Source organism: Equus przewalskii, chromosome 11 (assembly GCF_037783145.1).
Source record: "Equus przewalskii isolate Varuska chromosome 11, EquPr2, whole genome shotgun sequence".
NCBI lineage: Eukaryota > Metazoa > Chordata > Mammalia > Perissodactyla > Equidae > Equus > Equus przewalskii.
Window position 1 is genome coordinate 14,910,122 of NC_091841.1, and position 5,095 is coordinate 14,915,216.

General features: G+C 33.6%; 1 pseudogene; it reads right to left on the reverse strand.

Moving 5' to 3' along the window:
- Positions 1–914: 914 nt before the first annotated feature.
- Positions 915–1,845, reverse strand: LOC139074577 (olfactory receptor 4A47-like; annotated as a pseudogene).
- Positions 1,846–5,095: the final 3,250 nt, after the last annotated feature.

Below are 5,095 nucleotides of genomic sequence, written 5' to 3' on the forward strand. Positions count from 1 at the left end.
ATTCCATTTCTAGGAGCTCATACTTACAAACTTTCATAAAGACTTCATTGCAGAACTATTTGTCATAGAAAAAGATTGAAGAAACATGAAGATGACTAGATACATTAATTTTAGTGTATCTGGTTAAGTAAATATTAAGAAATATGAGGAAATTGAAAATGAGTTCAGTCTATATAGACTAATAGGGAAAGACGTTTGAGAAGCTGAGTAGTAAAATGCAAAATTTATACACAAAAACATAAACAAAAACACATACAGAAAATATGCTTATATTTGTCAAAATATCACTTGAAGAATCTTACAGAGAACAGTTACTGCATCTGGAAGGACGTGGAGACTCTAGTGAGGAATGGGTAGGAGATTTATTCTACACTGTTACAATTTTGTATAGATTATATTTTTAATATTTATATTTTATAGTTTCAACTTTTATTTAAAAATGTAAAACATCACACTAAAAATTTCATATGTAATGCAAATGAAATTGAATAAAGGAAATACTCAATAAATCACTAAATATTTTAACAAGTACAATAAAAAGAAGGAAAGTAAAAGAAAAATCTGAATAAATATAACTAAGAATGAAAAAATAAGTAATAAAAATATGTGCAGAAAGTAAAAATTACAGTAAATATATAAACATTTCATTGACTAATTCATTACATAGCATTTGTTGACTCCGTTCTGTACATTCATTTCACCTTTGTAGGTGCTGTAATAAACAAGATATTATAGAAGTTACATTCTGGGAGAGAAATTATTATTAATAGTACAAACACAGAGTTCACCCTTTAATTATAATTATCATAAATCCTTTGGAGAAAAGAAAAGTCTCCATCAGATTTATGAAGAATTTTACACTCAAAGGATGTGGCTGTAGTGCTAAATTACTTTCTTCATTATGGATTATGCACTTACTTACTAGTTGATGTGACATTTTTTCTCCAGAGCTTCTTCATAGCATTAGTCATTTCTGAATTTCTCAGAGTGTAGATTAACGGGTTCAGCATAGCGGTTACAACTGTGTAAAACATACTCAATCATTTGTCAATGGGGAAAGTCTTTGCAGGTCTTACATAAATGAAAATACAAGGAACAAAGAAGAAGACAACCACAGTGATGTGAGAACCACAGGTCTGGAGGGCTTTCCGCCTCCCTTCCTGACTAAGGTTCTTTAGAGAGTACAAGATGACACCATAAGAGATGAGTAACAATAGAAACACAATAGTACAGATCAGTCCTCCATTGGCCACCACTAAGAGGCTGATGACAGAGGTGTCAGCACAGACAAGTTTCAATAAGGGGTACATGTCACAGGAAAAACGATCAATCACATTGAGGCCACAGAATGGGAGCCCATAAATAGTGCTAAGTTGAATTACTGAGTGCAGAAAACCTCCAACCCAACACACTACTAGCAGTACAACACACACCCATTGCCTCATGATAATCAAATAAGGCAAGGGCTTGCAGATGGCCACATAGTGGTCATAGGCCATCACCAACAGAACAAAGACTTCTGATCCACCAAACAAATGTGATGCAAAGAGCTGAATCATACAACAATAGAATGATACAGTATTTGTCCCAAAGAACAAAGTCAAAAATCAATTTGGGGGTAATGGAAGAGGAATAAAGGACATCCATAAATGAGAGACCAGCAAGAAAAAAGTACATCGGGGAGTCCAGGGTCTCACTGACAGTCACCGTCACAACAATGAGCATGTTGCCCACCATGGTCAAAATATAAAAGAGCAAAAACATAACAAAAAGGACTTTCTGCTCCTTTGGATTCTGTGTGAGGCCCAAGAGGACAAAGTAAGTCACATTGTTCCTTGGTTCCATTTAGTCCTTGTAGATTAGAAACACTGCACCTACAAAACAAGGGGGAAAACTTTTAAATGCATTATAAGGTTAAACTTTTATTTATTCATTCCAATAAAACAATGTGCATGGCATGTCTATTTGTGTCACCTATGTCATAGACATTGTAGTCAGCAATTTGAATTACATAGTTCCCTACCCTCAGTGATATGATGCATAATGAGGGATCAGTCAACCAGGGAAATGCAACAAATGTCGTTATAAAAATTTTCACACATGGCTTAGGGTCACAGTGTAGGAAGATATCAATCAAACTGGAATGAGAGAAGGCTTCTGAGAGGAATGCTTTAGATGAGTTTTAAAGGAAAAGTGAAAGAACAAGAGAAGATGGAAGGGAATTCCTGGAAAAGATCCAATTTTTATAGAGTCACAAAATTGTAACACTTGAGACTCAATGAAGGTAATTTACATATTTAAAGTGAGTAGATCATATTATTAATGGGAAATTACTGATCTGGGTTGTCTCAGAGCTCTTTGAGACCTCTTTCTTAGAGCCTTTAGATGGATATTCCTCCTTTTCCTGAAAAATCAATGCTGAAGCATTCCAATTATGTGCCTCCAGCCTGTATCTCCCGGCTAATTTTCAAACCTGTATATGGAACACTTCAATGTTGGACACCTCCAATTGGGTGTGAATTTGGTATTATTATAAAACTAAATTTTTAATTTTCTTCAATAAACAGGGGCATTCCTCATTTCATTAAATGGTGCCACCTTCTGTGTAATTGCTTAGACGATAAATCTCATAGTATGCTTCACTCCTTTGCTCTCGTATTACTTCTTTGATAGCTTTAACAAGTTCTTGTGATTCTACTTTCTGATATATCACATATTTGATCAATTCCCAGCCTCTATTTTATTCCTGGCCCCCTGTAGTAGCCTTCTGCCAAGTCTCTCCACTTCCATTCTGGTCTCCAACAACTTCTCCTGAAGCTGCCCTAATGATCCTTTCTGAATCTTATTGTGATTATATCATCCACTGATCATAACTCCTACTGTGGATTCCAGTCTTACACTCACAATTTAATATATCATATCTTATATTTATAGCAACAAGAACTGTAATCCCCATTTCATAGTTGAATAAATGAAGATTCAGAACATCTTATTAATTTTCCCAAGGTCACACATATTTAAGTTATCAAACTAGAATTGGAATATGTTTGATTTATTTCAAAGAGATTTAATTTCTTACACAATGAAGAAGTTCACACAATTGTAAAGCCTGGTCCCCACTATTTACAGTTAGTCTTACCTTCTGGTGACTTGTACACAATATGAAGGAGGACTTTTTAACTCAGTGAGAGGACTGAAATTCTTCATTCCTCCAGTATGACAACAGAGGAAAAAAAGCTGCATTATGACTTGAGGATATATCTTGTTTCGTTTGACTGTCTCCATGGATTCTTCTGATTATTTAGAAGATTGTTTCTATTTGCAAAGCAGATGATTTAATAAGATTTCTGACTGCACACAGAAAAACAAAACTTTATCATGTTAGGATAATTTATCAAATGGCCAGCAAATCCTATGTTTCCATAAGAAGATAGCACCTAACCATTTCCCAGGAAAATTTTTCTGGAGTAATTGCTTTCTTACTAACTTCAGAATATAGAAATATCATTCAATTGTTTAGTCCTTCTCATTCTATTGTATTGGCATGGTCTGGCTATTCGACTTGAGATTTTGAGAGATATTCTTGTGCTTTTTTTATATCATGCTTTAAGACTAACAAAAGAACTCCTGAAAATTTTATATCAGTTTTTAACAGGATAGCATCTTCTTCCTGAGAGTGGTAAAGACCATTGGACATTTTATCTCTTCTGACGACACTTATCATTGAGTCCTGGAATTGGCATATGTCCAAGACTAATTCTTGCTTAATTAATTTCACTGGGATTTGCCAAAAAATTTCAAAGAACGTTTATTTAGAAAGATACTACCAGGCCAAGTCACATAATATGGCTTCCACTCATGTCATCTTTCACAGAATTATAATAAATCCTGATCAATTTCTGATATTGACCAAAGTGGTGACAAAAATGCAGAAATGAAAAATCAACCTTTGCTAAAGTTGTTGCACCATTTACAGGAGAAAATACAGAACCAGAAATCTAACTGATCACATTCACATAACACAGAAGAGTGAAGGCAGAGGGTTTAGAAATTTAAGTCTCAACCATCATTAGGTAGAAATAAAATGCAATCTGCCCATTGTTCATTTATCAGAGATAAGAACAGAAAGTGTTACTTATTTTAGGTTAGTTTCCAAATGGATAAATTTGAAGAATATGGGGAAAAGCCTTATTTTTGGAAAAATGAGGAATTAAGTATTAAGGAATTTGTAAATGAGTCATTTTATACCTGCTTACTCTGTCTAGTATTCTCTGTAATAGGACAGCCTAACAAAACTATTTCTTTGTTAGACCTGCATGAAATTTACTGACCTCATTTATCATTTGAAGAAGGATAAAGATTTCTCTTATTAATGTTTTAGTTAAGACTTAGAAGTAAATCATTACTTTGTATCACTGTGCAAGTGGTATTGTGTATGTAAGCTTAAGATTTGTTCCTGTCTTTTTCAAATAATAATAGAGATAACACATTATGAATACTAACATATGTAAATCCAGGTCCATATGAACTCCAAGCCATAATGTTTAAGTCTAAAAAAAGTCAAAATCAGATCACCATCCACACTCAGATTTTGATATATCAACATACACACACACTAACATAATGCATACATAAAGAACAGATGGAACTCTACTTATCAGGAACATTTATTTTTCCTCTTCCCTTATTATTTTAATTGAAAAGTCAACTTAAAATCCAAAGAGTTGCAAATTTATGCATTATAAGCTGTTGTTTCTGCTTCTTTTGACCACTTCTTTTTGACTTGTCAAAGGATTTGTCTGTTGGCAGAGATCAGACATACAAATAGCTTATAAATGCTGTAGCAAACAGCTGGGGATGAGTGACGGAATTGTTCAATAAAATGTCTTTCATGTCTCAGTCAACACCAAAGATGCCATACCGCAGAGAGAATATCATAGAATTTTTCATGTGTTAACTTATATGGAATATCATTGTAGGTGATAAAATCAATTATATTTCTTGAGTAATGCAATAAATGTGATCCTTTTTGTCAAACATATATTGCCCAGTATCTTCTGGCCTTTTCTACCTAATTTTGCTTTTTCTTTTATAT